At 34.4% G+C, this 27,869-nt stretch overlaps 1 protein-coding gene across 1 annotated transcript in view; it reads left to right on the forward strand.

The window, feature by feature from the left end:
* TMEFF2 (transmembrane protein with EGF like and two follistatin like domains 2) overlaps positions 1 to 27,869 on the forward strand; it is a 324,024-nt gene that overhangs the window by 59,904 nt on the left and 236,251 nt on the right. The window lies entirely within an intron of this gene.

Below are 27,869 nucleotides of genomic sequence, written 5' to 3' on the forward strand. Positions count from 1 at the left end.
TCTAAGGCTTAATTGGCAACCTGAGCAGTAGCCTAAATAGAGCAACATATCATGTGAAATCAAAGTCAGTGCATAGTTTTTTCTGTAAAAGCTGTACTACTACAGAACTCTACTCAAAAGTGACTGTCACTAGAGCATGAAATGTAGTTTTGACATCAAATGAAATGCTATAGGACACAATCTTTCAATACCTCTAAGAAGATAAAGATTTTTGCTCCCTGATTAATATGCCACTCCTTAGAAAGTTCCCCTTGAGGTTTTGAAAACAGGAGCTGGAAGAACAAATGAAGTCATAAAAAATACATTCCTCTCATAGGTGTTTCACCATTAAAATGTTAAGAAATTGATCAATTTAGAAAATGTTCCCTGTGGAAGTTGTTTATATGCAAAATTCTGTATGTTTTCCAGCTGTTTGATTCTTGTGTAGACAACTCAAATTAAAGTACATTGTGTTGGCTTCATTCTACCATTTCTGCTGCAAAACCTGATCATTTTCTAAGATCCTTGTAATAAGAGACTTGTGAATCAAACATGTCACTGATGACCTCAGAATCTTGTTACCATCTTTTGAAAACTTCACTCGTCATTTATCCATTCCTACATTCCTCAATTTGTATATATCTCGTCATGCTTTTCTTCTTTTTTCTCCTTTTCATTTCTTTTCTCATTAAAAGCAGGTGGCTTATGGTTTTAACTCAATGATGTTACTACATTCAGGAAAATGTGAATTCAGTTACCATTTCTTGTCAGTTTCAACTTAGCTCATTGGTTTAAGAATTTTGTGCTTCTGTCTAAACAAAGTGTGACTTTTTCATAAACAATTTTCATATTAAATTCAGAAATTTGGAGTTTATAAGCAAGACTATTGAAATTTCAATGATAAATCACATTCTTTACTCCTTTTTCTTATTGTCTTATTTTTAGATTCTCTTCCATTCCACCCTTCTTAACTTCTTAGTTGGGAAATAAATGAATCAAAACAGTATTTTCAGAATATAGATATAGAACAAATATAGATACATAAATAGTTTCAGAGGCATATTTAAAGTGACTATTATCTCACTTGAAAATCATGGTAGAACATATGTACATATACCTCTGTAATGTGTATGAGTTTATATGTGTGCATGAATTTATGAGAATTTATGGGTGCTATTTTTGTGTGAAAAACTTTGTTTTTTAAAATACTTTATTACAAGATAGTCTTAAATAGACCATGAAGAATATTATAACCTAGAATGGAATAAACTTTAAAAAAAATCCAGTCTCATAGAGCACGAAACTTACTTTATTGAATACTTAAGGCTGCTGTATCCACTGCTGAGACAGTAGGTTTTTATCTGCCCTTTATTTGGGTCCATGTTTCTAGGACATTGAAACAGTTGGGTGTTATTATTGTGTTCCTTTCAGTTAATTGAGCATAATGAAATTAGTTGAGGCTGTTAAGTTATTTCTGTTGCCCCATAAATTAGATACTCTGATTGAACCAAAAGAAGCCCCTTCCCTACAGGGTTTTGGCAAAATTAGGGGTATCTGTGTACTTAGCTGAAGATGCAGATAACTAATACTATTTTAAGCACTTCATTGGTTTTAATTCAAAGCTAAAATAGTTACATCTAATCTAAGTGTGCATTTGTCTAAATGATAAAGATAATAAATTCCCTTGAGAAACAAATATATTGTTGGGTCAACCTGTGGTAAATACTCTAATTTAAACACAATTTTAACTTCAATCAGTTACTACCATTTCAGACTGGACCAGATGATTTGCTTAATTGTTAAAACCATCCCTGGTAAGAAAATATTTTTGTAATTCTGTGCATCTGAAGGGGAGTCTTTACTGTCATAGAAAAGGAAGTGAAAACTTTATAAATGCATATAAATATTTATGTACATATTCTATAGGGAATATCAAAATACAAAATATCTGAGTGGGGAGTATTAAAATTATTAATCTGTGTTTGTATACTATAGCATTATATACAATATAATACATATAATACATATGACATTACCTAAATATATTCAGACATGAATAGAATTTTCATGAAGCGATAATGTACTATAGATGTTTCAGATAAAACTCATGGATTGATGGTTCCAAATGTGGTACTTCCTTCCTTTGGATGAAAATAGAATTTCATTAGCACAAATGACACATACTGTATCATTTAGAAAATAAACTCCACTGTTTGTATTATGCCATTTTTAAATGGAAATTTCTTGTTTCAAACATTTTGCATCAAATAACCACTTATGTGCTGAATGAAAACATTCAGAATGTACTGCGATTAATTGTCCATTATGAGGTTAATTTTTTTTTACCCAGATGAAATATGACAGAACAGGGTAGCAAATTCAAAACAAATTTGGAAGATGCTTCAAAGAATAGGAGTTGTATTTCAAGAACATGTGTGATTGGATATTTGATGTTGTAAATAAGAATGGGGGTGGGTTTTCTGTGTGTGTGTGTGTGTGTGTGTGTGTGTGTGTGTGTGTGTGTGTGTGTGTAGGAAGAATAATAACATCTTATCCACCCACAGGCTTTCTTAGGCATCAGATACTGCAGTAGAAATTAGTATTAAAGTAGTATTACTGTTGAAAACCAGGGTTATGTGGGTGGCTGAAGGAAAACCCCACCTCTTTTCTCTCCCCACTTCTCAAAATTGTTCTAAAAAGAACAAAGCTTTGAATATCTTCCACTATGTGTTGTATTTTAAAGCTCCTGGATCGCCTGAAGCTTTATTGCATGCCCCAATAATTAAATAAATAAAATTAAAGGAAATCAGTATTTTAACCTTTTAATAATCATCCTCATGAAATGTCTTGATTACCTATTATGTGCACTGAATTATTGTAGTTGTAACAAAAGTTATTCACAATTTAATATTTGATATGATATTCATTTAGTTGTTTTAGCACAATTTACATAAAGAGAAAATAACAGGAACTGGGGAGTTTTCTAAAAGATAAAATTATGATGTTCATATTTTTGATATATGCATATAGTTCAAAATAAAAGGGAAGTAAATTTATTTAAGTAAATGAAGAGTAGTATTTGAGATAGGGAGAACTAAACTTTCCAGGCAAGTGAAATTATTTTCCAGAGAAAACTAGTCACTATATAGTGCTTTAAAATATACAGCTGCATTATGTGTTATGTTTTTTGTTTATTTAATGGCTTCTGAAATGCTATAATTTTAAAGTTTTACTTCATCTCTGTTACAACCATAATAAGGAGAACTGCTTTAAACTGTAACAGAAGCTAGTTATCATGGATTATAATATTGAGTAAATGTCTAAAATTTAGACAGTAACAAAAATAAGCAAACAAATAAGGGTATCTCTCCATAGTGATCTTGAAGAAATCTGACCTAGAGACAGAGAAACTGATGAGATCTTTTAAGCTGTCCACCATATAATGAAAATTATTAAAAATCTAATCACTACCTAGAAAATTAAAGTACCTCAAGACGTTAAATATTTCAGAATCAACAAAAAAATCAATATTTATTCTACAAATGTGCTAAAATAAGGCAAAACAATTCATTTTCATATTTTTCTTTCCTCCATAGTTTCTATTTTTATTTACCCTCCTTAGACAAATTAGTGCCCTGCCATCCTTGTGTTAGAGTAAGATTCTGGCAAACTTAAATAAAATGTAGGTACTCTCAAGCAGAAAGAAAAAAATGTGCCTAACCATGGTTTTTTTTTTCCCTATTGGGTCAGCAGTGCTGCTCAAGAGGCCTGCAATTGACAAGTAACTCATCAATTGCAAGTAGATTCAGCTATAATGCTGATTCAATGGGGAAATCCTACCAAGCGTACAAGATTTGAGATTCTCCAAGGGTGTATGTATATGCTTTGTCTTCTGCATTCCCATTGCTGAGATTTGCTGCTTTACTCAAGATGACCTTGCAGAGTTCTGAAAGTCAGATGAAGGCTGATCTAGCATTTTACAAGTTAGAATCCATCTCACCTTTTCTATAACAGAGAGAAATAGTATGTGGAGGGAGGAAGACACCTGAAGGAAGAATGAGGCACAAATGGAATGAAGAAAGTGAGAGAAAGATCAAAGAAATTTGGACAAGAAAAAAAATTAAATGGGAATGATGAAAAACAAAAGAAGAAAATATTTATTACTAATATGACTAGGGTTTTTTTGTTCAGTAATTACTTATTACCAAAAATTAAAAGTACTTTATTTGGTTTGTCTGAGGATACAGTAATAGCTAGTTCTATGTATTTCTAGTGCTCTTCTCACTTCGGACACTACCCTAATACAAGCCCTAATCATCTCACTCCTAGACAAATATAATAGCCTATTTGCTAGCTGGTCTCCAAGTCTGTCCTTGCTCCAGTCCATACTTCACTCAGCTGCCAAATTGATTTATCTATAGTACAGCTCTGACCTTTTTACACACATACCCCTGCTCCCCCTATGCACAAAGTATTGGCTCCCTATCACCTCCAGCATCAAATACAAAATCCACTATTTGGTGTTCAAAGCCCTTCATAACCTAGCCCCTACCTAACTTTACAATCTTTTTATATCTTAATCCTACATATTCTGCAATGTAGTGACACTGACCTTCTTGCTGTTCTTCATGCCATATCCTGACCTTGGAAATTTTCCGCTGCTGTTCCCCTTGCCTGGAATTCTCTCCTTCCTCATCTACACTTCTTTGCCACCTTAACTTCCTTTAATTCCCAGATAATTTCTCATTTTCTACAAGAAGCTTTCCTGGTCCCTTTAATGTTAGTACTTTACCTCTGAGAATATCTCCAATTTATTCTCTATGTAGTTTGTCTGTACCTAGTTATTTGCAAGCTGCCTTTCCCCAGTACACAATGAGAACCTTTATTTTGTATTGTTTTGTGTCCCCCACACTTGACAGAGTGGCTGGCACATAGCATTCACTTAGTAAATACTTACTGGGTGACTAGTTGGTGCTGGGTAACATAGAGAACTCTGCTTAGTAAAGTGGAATTTTGAAGCTTTTACCTGCCTCGTCTATAGTGATTTCTTTTTTTTAAAATTTGTTTTGTTTGTTACATTAAAGTTTTTAGTTATTTTTCTTCCTCCTTTCCCTTCCTGCTCTAGAGAAGGCATCATTTGGCAAAACAAAAATATATACATAAAACTACACTGATTCTTAGCAACAGTAGAATAAACACTCACTAGCTATAGATTTAGAAGTCATGAGTTCACATTTTTTTAATCTAATGTGACCTTGGGCAAATTGTTTAACTTCCCCATGTCTCAGTTTTCTCATATGTAAAATGAAGGGGATGAACTATATGGCCTCTGAGGTCCCTTTCACTTTTACATCTATAATCCTATGAGTCATTAACTTTATATTTTTTAAGTCTCTAACTTGCTTGCTGAGTGGTCACTGGACTCAGTGACCTCCTCAGTGGTTAATTTTCTTCATTAGGAAAGAGGAAATAATAATGCTAGTATTACAACAAATGTAATCATCTAATGCGAAGGCCCTTGAATACCTAAGAAGTTATTTGAATTGAATTTACAACTATTTTTAAACAAGTGAAGTTGGAAATGGAAAGAAATATAGTTTAATGTTGTTTTCAACTTTGTCACATCTAGTGACATCATTCCATGATATTAAAAGAAATGCTATCCTTATTCAAAAAATATTAGAAATGTTACTAACATCTAAATTTAAGGAGAACTTTATCAAAACAAAAATATGCTTTGTTGGAAGGAAAAAAGAGAGAGAAAGAAACAAAGAGACAGAGACAGAGAGAAAGGAAGGAAGGAAGGAAGGAAGGAAGGAAGGAAGGAAGAAAGGAAAGAAGGCATGTAGCAACTGTAAGTTTTTTCTCTTTGTTCTTATTATTCATTTTCTCTTCATTAGTATAGTTGGTTCAAGTTGACTTCCGCAAATTGAAAGACATGGAATACTTGAAGTAAGTTCAAAGGAGAACCAAAAAAGAAGTTCAAAGGTTCAGAAAGAAAAACCTTTGAGACAAGTCAAAGAAATCACAATTGTTTAGCCTGGCAAAGGGAAACCTGACAGTCAATTTAATAACCTTAAAATTGAATAAAATTTTTTTTCAGGGGATAGTGACCAGCAGGCCACATATGAAGAAATAGGAAGAAATTGCAGCCTGAGGGATGTTAGAAACAGGGAATAAATACTTTCCTGCCCAGTGATGGGTATTAAACATGATAACATTATGTGAGGAGATTAAAAAAGGCTCTTTCAAAGTAGAAAAGGTTTTAAATAATCTGCCATATAGGTATCCTAGAACACATAATTTCCTGGTTTATAATTATCAATATGGTTTCAAATAATAAAGGTGTGTATAGTTATATATATTTAATGACTTTTGGACCTGTATGAGTGGACATTTCTCTTGTTGGAAGTGAATTTTTGTGCATAAACATATATCTGCAGCCTTGTATGTTCTCGCTGTCAAATTTAGTTATTTTTAAAAAATAGATGCAAAATATGATTTATTTTCCTACTGTCCTAAGTGTATGCTGTCTTTAGCGACATTTGGTTTCTAGTGTATTCTTATTATATTATTTGGATTAATTCATGAATTAAAATACAGGAAAAAACAAGGAAAGAAGATTCATCACTAATGTTAGAGTTATGGCTCAATGAGTCAAATCAAAAGGATTGCTTCATCGTTTGTCAATTAGTGGAGTGGTTCTAAAAAATCTGAGCTTCTTATTTTTAAAACATGGTTTTGAAGGCTAACACAGGAAAATAATCAAATGTTTAAAAAATAGTCTTCCTGCTGTCAGGTGCTTTTTCTATATGTGGGTTATTTTCATCGCTGGATCCATTACTAATGAAACAAAAATTCCAAGCTTCATCTTTTTCCCTTCCATTTCATATTTTTTCCATTTGCCTCTTTCTTGCCTTCCCCTTATAGCAATCTTGTCTAGTTGGCATCTATTTCATTCTGTCACTGTTGTCCCTTTGTTACAGCTCACATGCAAAAGCACCCTGTGAATGTGATGGTTTTAGGATCCCTTATTTTGATTATTCCATCCTCATGCCAATTTGCAGGCAGAAACATAAAACAGTTCCCTTTCATTTGATTGGGCCTTTATCAATAGATTTTTAACTGAATATTCAAAGCCTCTCATAAAACTTGTTTGCACCTTCTGTGCACATGTTTACTCTACATTATATTTGTGTATGTGTATAAGACTCAGATATTCAAAGATAATTCTCCAACAAAGGGTTTATCCTCTAATAGATAAATGAAAATGGGAAGACTGGCCAAAGAGCATTCATTCCTTAGAGCATGCCAGAATATTTTTTTCCTGGTGGGTTATACAAAACATGTCCAAATTTCCCATCTAATCCAACCATGCGTAGGGGCTTGGTGAGCCTGCTTTTAGCCATGAGTGACTGGGGGACTAATGCTTTTCCATTCCTGACTTTTTGCAATTTTTTCTTTTTGATTATGTAAAAGGGAAGAGTGATATGAGCTACCTAGTGGGGAAAAGTCATCTACTGCCCCACCTCCACAACAAGAACCTTTCTCTATAACCACCGCCAGAAAACATCATATCCCTCTGCCCTTCATAACTTAAAGTAGGCTCACCTCTGGGAAGGATCTACATATAATCCATATGAATCCACCAATAAGGACAAACCTGAGCATTCCCAAATGAAAGGACCCTCATATACACAGTATATACATGCATAAATATAATACAAATTTAACATACAAATATAATATTCAAATGTGTATAAAAGGTGCAAAGGAATGCTATGAGAAACTTTGAATATTAATAAGAATTACAGTGACTCAATCAATGAACATGTGTTAAGTTCCTAGTATGCACTAGCTGTTGTGCTTGGTACTGGTGATATCTATTAAAAAATGAAACAATTGCTACTCCAAAAAAGAATTATTATTATTTTATAGAATTATCCTAGTGGAGAGTGGGAGATAGAAAATAATGACTCATAAGAATTATACAGAATAAATAGAAATAAATAAAACATAGTCACTAAGGGAAATCATTAGAAATTGGGGGATCAGGAATGATTTAGTATAGATGCAATTGCTTAAGCTACATCTTAAAGGAAGAGAAACATTCTGTGAAGTGAATATGAGAGAGGAAAGAACATTCCAAGGATAGGGGATGGTTAATACAATGGCTTAGAGATGGGATATGGAGTACAATGAAGTTCAAAGACAGATAATTTGGCTAACCTACTGACCTCCCTGGGAGTAGGTCATATACAATTAAGCTGGAAAAATCAGTTGGGGCCAGATTGTGAAGGGTTTTAAAAGCTAAATAGCACAACATGATAAACATATAATTATATATATATGTATATTTATACACACACACACACATACATATCCCCCCCTCTCTCTCTCAAATTATAAGTAAAATCAGGACAAATTGCGATATTGGATATCTTATAGTTTTTATAAATTAAAGAGATTCTGTTATTTAATGGAAGCTAATGGAATAATAATGACAATTAACTTTTATATAGCATTTACTATGTGCCAAGAATGGTACAAAGCACTTTAAAAATATTATTTCATTTGATCCTCACAACTCTAAGAGGAAAGAGGTTATTACTATCCCCATTTACAGGTAAGGAAACTGAGACAAAGGTTACATGAGTTTTTCAGGATCTCACAGCTAGTAAGTGTCTGAGGCAGGTTTTGAACTCAGTTCTTCCTGACTCCAAACCCAGGAATCTATCCATTGCATCAACTAGCTGCCCTAGATATGAACTACAACATATGTGAACATCTAACATATGGTATAAAAGCTATCCCTAAAAGTTATCTTTGGGACAGCTAAGTTGTTCAGTGGTTAGAGAACCATGCCTGGAGATGTGAGTCCTGGGTTCACATGTGGACTCAGGCACTTCCTAGCAGTATGAGCCTTGACAAGTCACTTAACCCCAATTACCTCATCCTTATCACTCTTCTGCCTTAGAATCTATGATTCTAAAATGGAAGTTACAGGTTTAAAAAAAAGTTATTGAGCCTACTGAAAGAGAAAAAAGCATGAGCCAAAAACTGTGTGAATATCTCTCTCTCTCTCTCTCTCTCTCTTTCTCTCTCTTTCTCTCTCTCTCTCCCTCCATCTATATTTATTATATATACATACACATGAAACATTGAGAAAGAAATTTAAAAGTAATATTATTCCCTGGACTCTTACACTTTTACTGTCCCTAGAATCCATACCATTTGTAGTAAAGTCAAATCTACTGTTTATATCCTAAGACAGATCTGTTTTATACTGAATTCTATCTGTAAATTATAGGTGGTGAATTCTAAATCACATCTTTGAGATGATGAGACTTATATTCTTACAGTTTGGGTAGATTTATGATTTCATTGATTTGGTTCTATCTCTACCAGTGTAGAATTCAAATTCTGCAAATGTCAGAACATCCTGCTTGATTCTCATTCATATTTTGCTCATCCATTAATCTATATACAGTAGCTATGTCATTGTACACAGTCCATGAACAAATGGTTTTATTCAAAGTTTACATAATTACTGATAAACCTTTGCATACAGAGATGCACATGAAATATTTTAGAAGAAAATTATTTCACCAATAATTATTCTTGAAAACATTATATTATAGACCCATGATTTGATATATGTTTTCATGTGTAGGGGATGGGGTGCTTCCTTTGTCGACACAGATCATAGTAGTACTTCTTTATCTTGGTCTTTGGGTAGCAGATTTGTCACCCTAAGGAGGATGTAGCAGTCAACCTCTTTGAACTTAGTGTGGTTGGTTCCATTCTGGAAGTCTTTCCAGTTTGCTAGGATCTATTACAATTAGCATAGCTTCAAGTGATCTAAACTATCCCTGAAAACAAGCAGGTCATAAAATTAAAACTAAACTAAAGCCAAAAAAAATCAAGCTTATGGAGAAGAACCTTTACTTTCAGTGCACTATTTATTTGGATTTGAAAAGAATCTGTATTGGACTTTGAATTTGTTATAGGTGCATACTTTCACTCTATTAGCCTATTGAAATATGAAACAAACAATATTTTGCTTATTCATTTATTCAATATGCATTAAGAATCTGAGGACAAAGATGTGGTATAGTAGAAAATAGAGTGCTGGCCACTGAGGCAGAAAGATCTATTCCTCTGTCACATACTGGCTGTGTGACCCTATGTAAATCTATGCCCCAGGAAACTCTCTGAGACTATAAATTTCAGAGAAAGTATCTGCTTACATTGGTAGGATAAGTTTCCTCATCTGGGAATTCCTTATACCAAACCCTATCCATCACACTGTTCTTGGCACTGGTGATAAAAAGGCAAAAAATGGAACCTTTTCCTCCTCTTAAGGATTTAATATTCTTATTAGGCAGAGGATTGAAATGGTACAAACTCTAATAAGTAAATACAAAATATATGAAAAAGAAAAGGTAGCCCTCAAGAAGGTGGATGAGGGGCATGAAATGAACTAAACCAATTATCCAAATGATTCTCTGTTCTAATTTTTAAAAACCCTAAAATATTTTTGTTGCAGCCTCCCCAAGAATACTGTTCCTAATGTTTTATTGAACTCATCCAAGCCTCTTTTCAAATGAGTCATTCCTTGGCCTTGAGTAACCTCACAATCACCTTTTTATGTACTTTATACCCATAAGAAGGCCCCTTTCTTAGACTAAATAACTCTAGCTCTTCTATTTGCCTTCATAGATCACATTATATCTCATTTATTCTTTTTTGCTCTTCCCTCTACCACTATGTGTGTTTTTCCAATGATGTGTTCTGAAAATGGATGCCATCATCATCAAAAACTATTTACTACATTAAGGTCTCAGGTGCAGTACATGTTATTGCTTGGATTTGCACAGTACCAAGTAAATAGACAGTCCTTGCCATACTTACTGATTCTAGTATTCATAAATTGGTTGACAGTCAGTCCTCTCACTTCTGCTTGTAGGGAAATGTTTGAGACATTTCATTGGCATTTGAGACATTTCATTGTTCCCTGAAAAGCTGAAATGTGAATTAAAACATGAAAAATGCTAACTCTAATAACAGTTCCAGTAGACAGTACATAGGAACCATTAAAATATTTTTGTTAACTTCTATATTTTATTTATTTATGTTTGTCCCTCATGACCATGGATAACCAAGCATTTTCTAATATTTTAATTAACATTTAATCAGTGATTAGTGAGTAATGAGTTTTCCCATACAATAATATGCCTGTTTTATAAGCCTACTTATAGTCAAGTTGATTTATGTTGTTTATCCTCCAATATGATTGCCTCAAATTGTTTTCCTTACTCTCCCACTTTGCTTGACCTGTTCTATTTTGGTTTGTTGGATTCTTGCCTGAGTCTAATATCTTTCATTTAGCCACAAAGGTATTAAATTTCACTTAGGTCAGGCCATTGCTCCAATTAATCTAAAACCATTTCAGATCTTTATCCTGCATTCCAAAGCATAGGCAATCCATGGTAGTTTGGTATCATCTGTAACCTGAAACAGTAAAATTTTAACTAGAGTGTAGTATTCTGGTTAATTTTATTTTGCATCTCAAGTCTTTCTGTTTTAAATTGTTTTAAAATGTTTAATCTCAGTAAACCATATTATAGTGAAAGTCAAAAAGAGATTATAGATTTTGTCCTCGGGATCATAATTTTGAAGTTTCTCACCACAAATTATTACTAAATCGGTACTATATATATCATAGAATATCAATACTGAATGAACCCCTTGAGATAATCTACTTCAAACCCTTCTTTGTAAAGTTGATGATACTGAGGTCCATAAAGGTAAAATGATTTCCTTAAAATAGTTTGTGAAAGTCTTCAACTAAAACATAGATCTTATTTCTGGTTCACTGAACTTTTTGCTACTGCACAACACTGTCTCTCCTAAGGTATAATGGGAAAGATATTATGTATATCCCATGATTTATGGCATGTTTTTATGAAAAAAATCTCTGATGTTACTTCATTTATTCTATGCTTCCTCTTTCTCCCATAAGGGTTAAAATACGGGTTTTGACAAAATAAGAGAGCAGTTTTTAATAATTTAAGTTTAATGAAATATAATAGAGTTGTAAATTAATATTATCCCTTTAAGCCAGAGAAAAGAAAACTTCTAGCACCTTTGGACAATTAACAAAATAGTTTAATTAAAATAGAGATAGTAAAAGAATATAGTATAATGAATATAGTAAAAGGAGAAAAATATAGGAAAGAGGTAGAGAAAGAAAATTTCCTAATGTCTATACTAGTTATCCTATAACTACCTATAATTACTACCTAAAACTATCTATATCTCCTGCTAATAACAACCATCCCACAAAGTTCCAACCCAATCCAGCCCAAACAAAACCAGGGTTTTTTAATCCAACCCTAATTAGGTCTGTCAATGAAGACTAGCCACCTTTCAACCCAGAAAAGTTCAAAAAGCCCTCTAAAAGCTAAAGCCAAACAGCCCTCTCGGTAAGCTCAGGACTGCCTTCATATTCTAGCAACTAAATGCCAACCACCAACCCAACTCACTTCTAACAGCCAACTTCCCCACAACAGCCAGCCCTGACTGTCAGCAACTCACCCCTTTTATCTCCCTTTTCTATCTCCCTTCCTCTCTCTATGGTTTCTCCTTCCTGTCTCTATGATTTCTATTTCTTATCACTGTGGGCTGATTAATTTCTACACATCTCTATGGTAAGAAGACCTATAGGTCCTCTGATAAATTTAAAAAAGGAATAAAGAATTCCTTTTTGTACTCCTAAAAGGAGAGTGGAAAGAGAACAATGCCATTTAAAATGCCAGACAGTTTCGTTTGTTTGCTTTTTGCTCATTAAGATTTTGCATGCAGGGAATATTCCATTCTGTAGCCTGAATTTTTTCCTAAATTATAAAGTTACTTTAGTCTTACCACAAAATCCAAGTGACACAATGAATAGTGTGCTGGGCTTGAAGTCAGAAAGACTCATCTTCCTGAGTTCAAATCTGGCTTTAGACATAGCTGTGTGAATCTGGGCAAGTCGTTTAATCCTGTTTGTCTTAGTTCCTTATTTGTAAAATGAACTGGTGAAGGAAATGGCAAACCACTCCATTATCTTTGCCAAGAAAATCCCAAATGGGGCCATGAAGAGTCAGACACAATTGAAGTCTAAACAACAACCACAGAATTACATTTAATATCTTCATCAACCTAGAAATTGTTATGTTGCGAGAACATGGCTTTTACAAAGTTAATTATTTTGAAGTTTTATATGTAGTTAATACAAACTATTGAGAAAATATAACTGAGGATAATAAAAACATATCCACATTTATAAGTACAGCCGTTTTTTATCAACACACAGGAAAAGGGGGAGAGAGGCATCATGAAGACTTATCAAGGCCATGAATTTAAATTTCATTAAATAAAAGGTGGGAGATTATGAATTTGGGGAAGTGATATGCTTCTCACTGTATCATATGAATTGTTTAGACTCATGAGGACTCTTAGAAGAAACCCACTACTGGAGGATGGCATATGATTGCCAAGAGACTGAGAGCAAAATAACTGCTGACAGTGCAACAATAGTGACTGATAACACAGTTCAAATTATAGAAGCATATGAGGACAGAAAAGGGAACTCTCTTTTCCCATTGTTAGTGCCATGGTTTTGAATCAATACTCAGGGATCCCAGGAGGGGAAGGAATGACACCAGGGATGCCACCAGGGCTTCCCCCAACAAAGAAATCAGCAGTGAAAGTCTGAGGATTCCCCAAGTGAAATTCAAGGGAACAGAGCCATCCCTACTCTCCTCCCCACTGACCTTATGTGAATTCCTGCTGACCTGATCCCTCCTCCCTGTGCTCAGTCTCATTGATTTCCCTTGTGTTCTTCAAACATTACTATAGAGAGCTCAGCACTCTGAGGTTAGTCATTGTGTTTGCTTTGATTCCAGTCAGGATTAGGGACATAAAAGCTTATCCTTTATGAAAAAAAATTTTTTTTAAAGTGAAGCCTGGGATGGAAAGATATGATAGAGGTGATGATGAGCAGGGCCTTTTGAAGGAAGGTGGCAATAAACAAAGAAGTATATACTAGAGATAGGCAAATGCCAAATGGGACCATTTGCAGGTTTTCAAATTTAGCCCACCTGTGCTCCTTTGCTTGTGCCATTCTTTACACCTAGAATGTCACCACTGTTATATCTCTTCCTTCTGAAATCATAGGTTCATGGAGCTAAATCTTCCAAAGCCAAATCCTCATAGGCTAAAGCTTTCATGAAGCTTTCCTTAATACCCCCAAATGATAATCATCTATTCTTCTTCTGATCTTTTATAATACTTTTTTGTACTATTCTGTTTTTACCATAATTATTCATCTGCTATTCTGATCTCTTTTTCTAAATTGTAAGGTCTTTAAAGGTATATATCATATCTGACTCATTACTGAGTGCCCAATATATAACAAGTACTAAATAATCATAGTATTGAATTTAAATAGCAAAGCATCAAATATGTAGAATATGTAATATAGTAAGGGGTTGAACTTTCTGGCTTGGGTTACAGACCATGAGGACCGATATGGGTTAGAATTATTGACATTATTTTAAGTATTAATGATACCATATTTGGTTATATTGGCCCCCTCAGGTAGATATTATATACATTTATACACACATATACAAATTAACAATATTGTAGGTATGTAGGATTTAGAGCTAAGAAAGACCTTAAAAATAGTATGATGTTTCCTCTTCATTTTAAAGATTAACAAATACAAGCCAGAGAGGGGAAACAACATATTCATGATCACAGCAGAATTAAGGAGTAGTTAAATGTTATTATTCTAAATTCAAAACTCTTTTCAAGACAAAGAACATGAAGGGAAATGCTTCCTCTGAGTGATTCCTCTCTAGTATAACTCCTACAACCAAATCTTGTTTGTTTTGGATTGTTTTCTGCTTTGAAATAGCAACTGATATTATGGGTAGAGGCTTTACTGAGTACAATTTTTCCTCTCAGAATAGATAAAAATTAAATTGAGACTAGACTATTTGTCATTAGAAAGTTCGAGAGATCTAGTCAAAATGATATTTAATAGTTATCCTTTGGTCCCCTGTCTCCTGATCTCTTTTTGTTATGTATCACTTCTTGGCTAGGGTAGAAGACTGACTATAAAGAGATGGGCTGATGCAGTCTTATATACACATACACACACAGTTGATGTCATAGAACCTAAGGATAAATGGTCAAAGGATATAAACAAGCAGCTTTCAGAGGAAAAAATAGAAATTATCTGTATTCATATGATATGCTTTAAATCACTATTGATTGGAAAAATACAAATTAGAACAACTCTGAGGTACCATCTCATACCTATCAGATTTGCTAATCTGACAGAAAAGGAAAATGACAAATGTTGGAGAGGATACAGGAAAATTAGGACACTAATACATTGTTGGTAGAGTTGTGAACTGATCCAATTGTTCTGGAAAGCAATTTGGAACTATGGCTAAAAGGGTATAAAACTGTGAATACTTTTTGTTCCAGTTATATCACTTCAAGGTCTTTATCCCAAATAGATCAATAAAAAAGAGATCTATATATGTAAAAATATTTGTGGCATCTATTTTTGTGGTGGCAAAGAATTGGAAATTAAGAGGATACCCATCTATTAAGGTAATAGCTGAGCAAGTTATGCTATATGTTTGTGATGGGATTTTATTTTTCTATATGAAATAATGAGCAGAATGTTTTCAGAAAATCCTGGGAAGACTTACATAAACTGATAGAAAGTGAAGTGAGCAGAACCAGGAGAACATTGTACACAGAAACAGCAATATTGTACAATGATCAAATGTGAATGGCTAATCTGTTCTCAGCATTCTCAGGATCCAAGACAATTCTGAAGGACCTAGGGTGAAAAATGCTAACCACCATTAGAGAAAGAACTGATAGAATTGAAATGCAAATTGAAGCATACTGTTTTTGTTGTTGTTTTTTACTTATCTTTACTTTCTATATTTTTTCTCTTTTTGTCTGTTTTCTTTCACAACATGACTTATATGAAAATACTTTTTGCCTGACTACACATGCAAAACCTTTTTTTTTTTTTGTCAAATTGCTTGACTTCCCAAAAAGGGGCTGGAGAAAGTGTGAGAGAGAATTTGGAACTCAGAAGTATAAACAATGAAGGTTAATGATTGTTATTATATGTGTTGGAAAAATTATTTTTCTTAAAATTCTCCCAAGTTTAAAAAACTTTGTTTTATAATATGTGAACACTTTTCTCCAGTGAATTTAAAGAGAGCAAACTAAAATGATCACACAAAGTAGCTGTATTCCTATAAGCTCTAAATAGCTTAGCCCTAAATTAATTTAAGCAGTTTGAGCCTCAAAAAGAAGCGAGCCAGAAGCTGTTTGTGAGAAAGAAGATTGGGAGAGAAGAGGGAATTTCCTATAACTAATCCTCTACATCAGCCACATAATTTGGAAAGAGAGCCATTGGACCAGTAGGAGACACTTCATCCAGCCGGAAGCAGAGGACAGACAGACCTAGAGATATTTGACATAGTGAGGAAGCAGCTTTAAGAAGCTTGAACTCTAATAGCACAGAAGAGAGTTAAAATTTGGATAAAAATAGATTCTGGAAACCCAGTTGAGTAACTTAACCAGCAAAGATGCTGCCAATGAGGAGCAGTGTGAGGAATTTAAGAGAAAGAACTTCTAAGTTCTTCAATACTTGGAGCTAAGTTGCTTTTACCTTCTCATGTATTACATATATATTCCTACCATTTTGAATCCATTCTTCATATGGATCCTGTAGTATTTGGGGTACAGCATATCCAGATTTTAGGTGGAAACTGTTTTGTAGTTGCTACAAATGTTGTGTCTATAATGTTTTGTAGGAGGTAAATGAAGTGAAAAAAAAAAATAAACTGTAAAGGTAAGAAGGTGTAAAGTTATGAAAAGCTTTAAATGCCAAAAAAATTTGTTTTTGATCTTGGAGAAATAGGGAGACCCTGGAACTCATGTATAGGATGGATTGGAATTGGGAGACTACTTAGGCTGCAATTGTAGTAGCCCAGGCAAAAGATATTAAGGGCTTGAACTAGGGTTGTCGTGTGATCATATAAGTAGATCCTCATAGAGTTTCTACCCTAGAATCTGAGAATAATAAATAGCTCCCCTTTGAGAGACCAATCCATGTATATGCAACTTGAGGGAGTAGTCTAGAAGGGATGCTATAGCTTGAAAGCATCTTCAAGGACATTTTTCATTCCTTAAACTTTAACAAGTAGCCACTGGAGAAATTGTCTATCCAGGACTCTCTTTTATTGGATAACTTAGTATGGATCCACTGCAGAAAAAATAATATTCTTTTTATTCCTCCTTTTTCAGACTAATTGAACATTTACTTTTCTTGTTTGTTTCCATTACTTGTTAGATCAACTTTTTTGAGACAACTTTTGCTTATTTGAATATTTATATGATGATTTTTGTTATATGACTATTCCTATAATGACTTTTGTAGCCAATATGAGCAGTACGGATCATTTAACCCTAGAATACTAGTGCCTACAAATTTACTCAAAGAATATTTTGAAACATCATCCATGCTCACTTGCTGTTCTTTTGAGTAAGCCTAACCCTTTTCTGTACTGTGACTTGAATTCAAACATCATATCTGAGATCCTTAGGGGTAGCAAGGATATTGGGTATTATTTGACAAGAAAATATAGGGTAAGAGATTACAAGTACTTGTCATCTTCTGGAGACTAGGAGGGATCTTTTTGTTATCCTCTTCTTTCCTCCTGCAGATTGGCCATGGGGATTTAAAGGGGAGTAATTTTGAAGGATATCTAGGTGGCAGAATAGATAGAGCACTGGGTCTGGAAGCAGGATGACATGAGTTCAAATCTGGCCGCAGACATTTACTAGCTGCGTGACCTTAGGTAAATCACTTGACTTTTTTTTGTCTCCATTTCCTCATCTATAAAATTAAATGGAGAAGGAAATGATGAACTATTCCATGATCTTTGCTAAGAAAATAATAAATGGAATCACAAAGAGTTAGACACAACTGAACAACAAAAGCAAAAGAACCAATTTTGAAAGACCAGTAGGAGATGCAGAATTTAGTAGATTGCTTGACCCACTCCAGACAGATATGGATACAGATTGAGAGTCTCCCAAGAGAGCACCTTCAAAGAGAGCATGACTTCTTGAAGTGGAGAAAAATGTTAGATTATGAAGAGTAGCAGAAACTGGAAACCCAAAAAAGAAATCAACTCAACAGAAAAAACTAGAAGGGGAGCACCACAGAGGCTCTATGAAGAGTACTGGTACAACCTTCCAGTCATTCACATATCATCTCTTTTTTCTCATCTTCTTCATAAATAATGTATATTTCATAAGAATCTTCTGGAAGACTTTTCAGGAAGACAAATTATGGGGGAAATGTTAGGAAACAGGGATTTTGATTAATTTTAGGAACATAGACATATCTAAAAGGGACCTCAATATATGTGTTTATACGTGTATGTATGTATATGTATATATATGTATATATATACACACACACACATACATATATGTATGTGTATGTGTGTGATGGAATTTGAATCACTGTACTCTGACTCTAAAGCCATTGATCTTCCTCTCTACCATACTGGTGATATAGCTCTATGTGGGTCTTTTTTTAAAAAGTAAATTGGGAAGCTAGAACAAAACCTTAAAATTATTCTTTAATAACAGAAGCAAGATATTTACACAATTAGCTACCAAATCAAATTTTGGAGAATATCATTATCAAAATACTTTGGAGGGTGGGAGGAGACAGGAAACTTTGGAAGTAAGAATGGCAAATGGAGCAGGCAAGTATAGACATTTGTAAACGACTGTCATAGTAAGACTCAAATTCAGAATCAGTTAGTTATTCCCATAGCAATCTTTTTTTAAACAACCCCCTAGCAGTTTCCAGTGAGATTTAAAACTCACTAGGTTCAGAGTTTTTGCTCCTAACTAGATTTTCAACTCTGTAAATAGATATCTGAGAATTAAAAAGTGATTGTTCTGACAAGTCTAGCACAAAGTATTTATCAGCAGTGCTAAGGGGGCACTCCTTCTGTCAAAGGTGCCAGTTATTGTACCTATGGGACAAAGGCATGAGGCAGAAAAATGCATTAGTTATATGATGTTCCCCAAGGCTTTGGGGCCCCAGAAGGAAAAAGAATTGATGGAAAAATACTCTGGATTTTTCTTTTAGCCTATGGTATTAAGACTTTTAGCTGCAGATAAGTCGTTAAAGGATTATCATTGTTAATGAAAAAATAGCGTATAATAGCAGACCCTAATATTCATAGAGCATTTCCTCAGAAAATAAATAAATCTAGTTAAGTGTTGAAAATAATGTGTAATTTCTCGTGAGTTTGTCAGTAAAATCTAGCCATTTGTTCTAATGTAAGAATTTAAAAATAAAAATAAAATTTGTTTCTGACATTTTAGCATAAATTAATAGTTATTGATGAGGTTGAGTAGAGATTTTATCTTGAACTTGTAAGACTCAACATAAATATAGGTTTACTGTGAAGAAACAGCAGTGCATAAAGAATATTTTTCCTTCTTTAAATCAGTCCACATATTAGAAATATGATATTTAGCTTAAGTGTTTTTCTCTGATTTTTAATGATGAAGCCTAAGCTCACCCAAAGGGTAATGGAGATATGTGTGGTGGTTGTGAGTAGGTCACGTCAGATTACAAATGTAGAATTCTTTAGGAGAATCTGTATAAAAACTCATCAGAAGAATGTTTAACAAAAAGAAAAAAAAGACAAGCAGATCATGAAGCAAAAGCAAATGATAATTGATGGATGGTTCAAAAAAAAAAAAGGCAGAAGATAATTGGTGGATGGTCCTTTATTTGGTATGTTCATAATCTCTAGAGACTGAAGGGGAGTACCCAGCATGTTGGATGACCCTCCCTAATGAATCCATGGAAGATTGTTGACAAGTCACACAGAACTGGTTTTATATAAATTAAAGGAATACCCTTATCAATGAGATGATTTGTTTGTTTGATATGAATGATTAGGTAGATTTATAGGGTTCTGGTTTTTTTTTTTGTTTTTTTTTTTAAACCCTTGTACTTCGGTGTATTGTCTCATAGGTGGAAGATTGGTAAGGGTGGGCAATGGGGATCAAGTGACTTGCCCAGGGTCACACGGCTGGGAAGTGGCTGAGGCCGGGTTTGAACCTAGGACCTCCTGTCTCTAGGCCTGACTCTCACTCCACTGAGCTACCCAGCTGCCCAGGGTTCTGGTTTTTAAGATTAACAGCCTTTCAACAGTCTTGTATGTATAGGTTTTCAATTAACCAACATGAATTAGCTTAAGCTTTATTTGCATTAAATTTAATGATTGGTGAGGCAGTAAAAGGTAAAATACAAAAATAGGCAATTCTGTAATTTGGGCCCCAAATGACTTTCCATATTTATATACTATGTAAAATATGTAACAGATTGTGATAACAGAATCAGATATAATCAAATTGCCATCTTACAAATATAGCAACTATCATGAACCAACAGTTCTCTTTTGCTGACTCAAGAGTGGGAGTCCTATTTCCTTCTTTATGTTTCCTGTGACAGTTTATCCCTTCTGTTAATGGCAACAACTTTGTAACAACTCTGTGTCTTTGTCAATGTGAATATCTATATAAAATGAAGCTTTTTTACCTGGGTTTGCCATTGATTTCCTAAAATGGGATTTTTCTCTCCAGAGATAACTAATTTGAATGGCTTGAGAAATAAAAACTACTTCTGTAAATTCTAGGGTTTTTTTTAATTCCCAGCTCAGCTGATGAGAAGTAACTTTCAAATGCTTTCAAATCGAACATCCCAGAATAGACTTGGTTCAGCCTCCATGCAGTAGCTTCTCATTTTCCTTTATTTCTCCCAAGCCTGTGGCTTTCCCCACAGTGCCATTGGAAAAAATCAGCTCTCAATATGTAAGCTTCTCTACAATTAATCTGTCCTTGTTGCTGCACCAGTGCTTTAAGCCAGGAACAGAAAGCATGAGCATCTTTAGAGTGACAACAATTAACATGCTCTCTGGTCCTGGGTGTGTATGTCTAAAAGGGCACTGCCAATCACTTTCCAACATGTTTTTGCATTATTTTTCTCTGAGATCACCACTCTGAGCACCCAGAAATACCATTTGATTAGGTTTTGTGGTGGTGTTTTTTGCACAAAGATTCAGTTCTCTTTTACCTGTTGCTACAAAAACTCAATGCTCATAGAAGAATCACGACGAGGGAATATTGTCATACCAGTAGAGGGAGCTCAGATAATGTATATTTTGCTTGTCCTATAGAGATGTTGATAGCTATGGAATATTGCTATGCAGTGGCAGAGGTTTCTGGACACTAAAGCAAAGAAGGATGAAGATGAGGAATATAGGTTCTATTTCCATCCACTGACAAGACTAAAGGAAATTTTTGTTTCGATTCTTACTTATTCTCAACACCTTGGAAAGCCAGAATCTTGAGTGATTAGGCTATTCTAGGCATCAGAGTTCACAAATTTACTAAGTAGTAATACTTTAACTGCCAGATTTTTTAAATTTTAGCTTTTTTGTTTAATGGAAATCTTTCCAGAATCTAGTGTACACTTCTCTGTCTTCTTAAACAAAATTCACTGAATATAAGTTAATTTTATTTTTCTGCCTAATGATTCAAGATCATCATTACATATAACAATCATTGTGTTGTTCTAAAGCATATACTTAATAGTCAATAAACATTTATTAAGAGCTTACTATGGACCAAGCACTGAACTAAGGCCTGAAGATAAAAATGTGAAAAAAAAGAGAGACAGTTCCAGCATTCAAGGAGCTTATACTCCAAGGTGGGAAGAGAACATACAAAAGGAAGGTGAAAAGCAGGGATGAAGGATGGAAAGGAGAAAGGATGCAATACAAGGGTAGAGGGGTGAAATCAGTCCAATAAGGCTCAAAATAGCACAACCACATGAAAAATAAGGAGAGATCTGAGCTGAGTTCTCTCCTTAAATGGAGATTTAGAGTTCATAGCCTCACTCTCCAATCATAGATCTAGAGGGGAATGATGAAGTAGAGCCCCAAGGCTGATGAGATCTTATAGCATGCTGAGGTTATTTCAATAATGAGCTCCCTAAGTCATGGAGAAGAAGTTAGAAATGTACATAGGACCTAATTTTAAAAAAAATTCACTGATCCAGGAAAAGATGTAGATGAAATTCTTCTTAAAAGTTCAGGGAATATAGAGGAATAGTTTGTACCTTGGATGACAGAGTTAGGATCTAAAAATAGCTTAAAATGGTGGACTAAGTATAATAAGAGAAAGAATAAAGATAACTGTTAAATTATGTACTTCATTTATAAAAAAAAAATCACCAGACTTACTAGACAGCAAAGACTTGGCTAGACAAGCCCTCCTGTGAAAAATTTTGAGGAGAAGGGAAACTGCAAGTTCAGTGTTACTCAGGCTGAATTCAGAGATATAGCATGAGAACAAGGGAATTCCTACTCCTATTATCTTTTCTCCTGGTTAGATCATATCAGAAATACCATTTTCAGCTCTGGGCACCAGTTCTGAAAATGATATAGCAACATGGCTATAGTGAATAAAGTTCTAGGCTAGGGATCAGGAAGACCTGCCTACTTCCATCACTTATGGATTCTATGAACTAGGACAAATGGCAAGATTTTGGATACTTCATTTCTTCATTCAAAATATTGATAATATAACAGCTATCTCACAGGGTTATTGTAAAGATCAGATAAGTTAATTTATGTCAAGTGCTTTGCAAGCTTTAAATATGAGGTTTTATTTATCAGCATCTTGTTCTCATCTTTTTGATTGAGCTCGGATACAAATGATCCTGAGATATTATTGTCCTGCTTTTGTTCTACTATAACTGATGTTTTATGAATTATTGTACAAGTGGATAAAATAACTATTATTTTTGAGATTGAACAAAAATTTTAGCATGTGAGGTCATCCTCTTTTGGCTCCCTGAAAGCCTCTGTTAGTACATGTCTAGTCAAAAAAAAGGACAATAGTGTAATATCCTGCTAAATCTCTATATTTTAAAAGATGCTCATCTATGTAGGTTGCAGATTATGAATGTTTGGTATGGTAATATCTATTAAATTTTTTTCTTAAAATTTTAAGGATGAATGTTATATCCTGGTTATTATTGGCAAATATTTATTTAGTTTGTGATAATGGTCAATTTTCAGTATACTTTGTTCATTAAGTTTTTGAGGATATTTTGAGATATGTTTATAATTTTTATAGTCTTCTAGTCTAGGAGAGATATCAAATTTCTTATACATCTTTCTAGATCTACCAGGACATATTTGCTAAGTATTCAATAGCTACTAGATTTTTGTAGCCTGAAGTGATACATTCCATAGTTTCTTTCATTTCCTTAGATAATCTTCATTGATCACAAAGTGTAGGTCTTTTAAAGATAACCTTTCTGTAATATCCGGCAGGAGTGACCTGGTCCTAAATTGATTTTTTAAATCCCTCCATTTCCCCCAACAAGGCTCCTGTTTCTGTTCTTCTTTGTTGACATTGATGGTTGAGTTCATCTGTATGTCACCTTTTGAGGGTCTTTTTATTACATTATTAGATCCTGTTTCAAAAATTCTATCTGGTGGAAACCCACTTTTGGTTACATTTGTCGAATCATCTCTGATTTCTTCATCTCCTGATACTCCATCTCCCACCTCTCCATTTTCCTAAGCTGAGTGGGAAGTACTCCTTGCTCATATGTAACACTCTCTTCCTTCAAGCTTCAACTTGGAAGTCCCCCTTCCTCCACAAAGTCTTTCTTGATGCCCCATAGTTAATGCTTTCACTTTCCAAAGTTTTTGTACTATGCTTGTTTGTGTGCACACTGATTTCCCCAAACCCTATAGAATGTAAGCTCCTCAACGACAGGCACTATTTGTCTCCCTAGCTACCAGTATAGTGCCTTGAACATGAAGATAAGGACTAGACCTTTAAATTCATTGGCATAGGAGATTCCTAACAATGCAGGTGGCACCTCTCCTGTAGCCTCTAGCCCCAGAGAGTTGTCTATAGTCCTAAAAGGTTAAGTATCTAGTCACATAGTCAATAAATGCCCTAGTCAGAATTTGAACCTGGGTCTCCCTGACTTCGAGGACAACCATGCTACTTCACATGCCTTCAGTATAATAGACATTTAAATAAATATTAGTTGGATTGAATTGCCAGCTCACTTTTCTTTCATTATATCACTGATTCTTAATTAGGTTGGAAAGAACAGCATCCCTTACCATCTTAGAATTTCTTCTCTGGTGTATGAGGAAAAGATTTACTACAAAGTCTACAAATTCTTTGACTTTATCAGAAGACAAAATAATATGCTTGGGAAACATGGACACCTGACTTGAATTTTCCTTTTGTTTTCAAATTTGAACAGAATTCTAGACCCAAGCAAAATTTAACCTGCATATTTAATGTTATTTTGCATTTGAAAAGGCTGCACAGTAACAATATGAGGGATCATCTTTTTCATGAGATTTCTACTAAACTAACGAATCATTCTGAATGATACTCTTATCAGGATTAGCAGGCAGAAACACAATAAACCTTTGCCACATACTATTCTTGCTATCTCCCCAAATCTCCTAAAACTTATAATTGCCTAAAATATTACCATGAGTAATAATGGTTCAAAAGCTAGTAAAACCTGGGTATTACCCAATTGTACACTAAGAGACTTATGAGATCTAAAACTCTTTACTGTCCCACCTAGCAGTGCCTTTCCTCACCTCCACTGTTACCCCCAACATACATATACAGGTACATGCTTACAGTGCAAACACATACATGCACATATAAGCTGCACAGCTCTTCTGCTTTTTCTAAAAAAAAAAACTCTTACTTTCTGTCTTAATATCAAATCAAAGACAGAAAAGCAGTAAGGGCTAGGCAATTGGGGTTAAGTGACTTGTCCAGTATCACACAGCTAGAAAGTATCAAAGGTCAGGTTTGAAGCCAGGTCTTCCCAACTCTAGGCCTGGTGCTCTTCTGTTTTAAAAGTAATATGGTAAGGAAATCAAGTAATATGGTGGGGAAAAAGTAATATGATGAACTGGAAAGGAGTCAGAAACTTGAAGTCAGAAAAATCTGGGTCAAATCCCACATCAGATATTAGCTGACCTTGGGCAAGTGACTTAATTTTTCTAAGACTCAGTTTCTCATCTGTAAAATGAAGAAGATGGTCTCTAAATTTATTATTGATTGCTTGGTTTCTTTTTGCCATGAGATGGCCTACTGCTTACCAGTTTAGTTATTGATGTTCACACTAATCACTGATCTGTCATCCCCATCCCTCAACTTCTCTTTTGTGCCTTCAATCTCCTGTCACTCCTCCCATACTTGCATACAAAGAGAAGAAGCTTTTTAAGAGTATTCCTTCACTTCCATTTGGTAGCCTGGAACTGAGAGCTATGCTTGAGATTCATAATTAAGATTGTAATTATCTTTACAGCTCCCCCATACCTAATATATTGGTTTGTACATGTTTATTGAATGTAGAAAGAAAGAGAAAGAGGAAGGAAGGAAGGAAGGGAGGAAGGAAGAAAGAAAGGGAGGGAGGGAGGGAGGAAGACAGTCTATAATATTGTGTGATCTTTAGGTTTGGGGATTCTTTAAAGCTCTGTCATTTTGGTTTTGGGTGCTAAAGAATTGCCTCTATGGATCCAAGGAGATGGGGGACAGTTGTTTATGGGTTTTACTTTATTTTGTTTTATTTTGGTACTTTCAGGTGCAGAGCTATTCTGAAAGACTGGGATCCAAGGAGCAAAGGTTTTACTGTTGTTTTTAGTGATTCTTTTAAGATGTAGGATTTGATCATCTTTCTCTAGGGCACTGAGAGAAATGTATACATTGTAAAACTTTATTTAGCATCGTGCATAATGTTTGTTCTAAGCTACAAAATAATCACAATGCATGACACTAAAGCAGTTCACTTTTGTGAATCATAATTCAGAGTACCCAGCTGAAGTCTGACCCTACCTTTCTTTATGAAACCTATTCATTACTCTTTAAATGTTCCACCCTTTACTCCACACGTGAGATTCTTGCAAGATCTTCTCAAAATAACAGAAATCTTTTCAACTAAGTTTTAGTTATCATCAACTGTACAACACAAAGGAAAAAAAAACACAGAAGACGTGTGTGCTGAGGATTATGGATTCAGCCACTGAACAAACTTCCCCAGTCTCTGCATCTGGAGGAAATATAAAGATGCCTTTTTTGATCACTGACATCATAAACTACTTCCTATACCACCCTCCCTCAATTGCAAATATCTGCTCTATTCCCTATTTGCTCTTGTCTCAGTCATCTCAGTCCCTCTTGCTTAATTTAATTTAGAAATATAGTTTTCACTGATGTTCTAAGGCCATCTCAGTTCCTTTGACCATTTTCCTTAACAAAGAGTCAGAAAATTGTGGATCTTCTTATTTCAATTGGGTCACTCACAGTTTAAAAGCCACCTCAGGTGTACTTTCATGAGAATAACTTGCTTGTCATCTGAAAGAATCATTGAATCCCCAAAACGTTAGTGTATTCCCTTTAAAACATTAAGATGAGGGAGCAGTGGCTCAGTGTATAGGGAGCCAGACCCAGAGATAGGAGATGCTGGGTTCAAATATGGCCTCAGACACTTCCTAACTGGGACTTACCCCCATTGCCTAGCCCCTTACCAGTCTTCTACTTCGAAACCAATACATGGTGTTGACTCTAAGATGGAAGTTAAGGGCTGAACTTTAACAGTAGCCAGTATATTTGAGTATCAACTGCCTTCTGTTTTGAAGAAAATAAAATTTCTTCCCTTAACCATACAAGTTTCAGATAAATAATAGAAATCAGTGTCATACATTAAGACCAGGATGTTAGACACCAGGAAAATTTCCATAATATAATAACTACCATATGGAAGCCCTCATTGATTATTTAGGAAATTATCAAGACCATCTCAGTTTGAGCCTATCATGTAGGCTGTAGTTTGGAGTTCCCACACCCAGGAGAATAACCTCAATATAAATAACCTAAAGACCATCACTGAAACAGAGCTCCCAAATTGGACCATGGGGAGATTTTCCCCCTGTTTCTGAGATTCGGTTTCCTCACATATAATTTGACAAGACTGGATTAGACTATTTCTAAATTCCCTTCCAGCTCTAAAATTCTGATTCTAAAAGATCTATGTAACTCTAAGAAATGATTTAAAATGCTTAGAAAGGAAAGCCATTTCACTCCATAGAAATGAATTATTGTGCATCATAAAGGTGAAAGAACATTTTAAGCGTGATTATAACTGCAAGTTCAGACTCAGTTTTGAGAAGTGTAATTTTGGTGTTTTTTTTAAACTGCTACTCAGCATATTTCTGTCATCTGCTAAGATTCATGACTTACAATGTATCAAATTTATAAATCGAAAGCTTATTCTTAAAGTTACCATATTTTACTTTTAAAATAAATAAAAAGCCATTATTATGAATACTAATAATGAACACCCTATTTATTGCTATATGACTTTGGGGAGTACAATAATTGACTTTAATTAAAGATATAAAATTTAAAAGATCATGTATCAGCAATAAAATTTTCAAAGAAACAATAAAAAATGATGAAAGAAAAAATGTAAGACAATGTTCAGAAGTTCTCAGATCAGCAGAGAGCAGGGAAGAGAACGAAAGGCAAGACAGGTTTCAAAGACAGATTCCTACATATGATCTGGCAAACAGTTTAAAGTGATTTCTTTTTGTATTTGGTCTGTGGTGCCATTATAACCATTTTTAACTCCAACA

The sequence above is a fragment of the Gracilinanus agilis genome, chromosome 3 (genome assembly GCF_016433145.1).
Source record: "Gracilinanus agilis isolate LMUSP501 chromosome 3, AgileGrace, whole genome shotgun sequence".
Lineage (NCBI taxonomy): Eukaryota > Metazoa > Chordata > Mammalia > Didelphimorphia > Didelphidae > Gracilinanus > Gracilinanus agilis.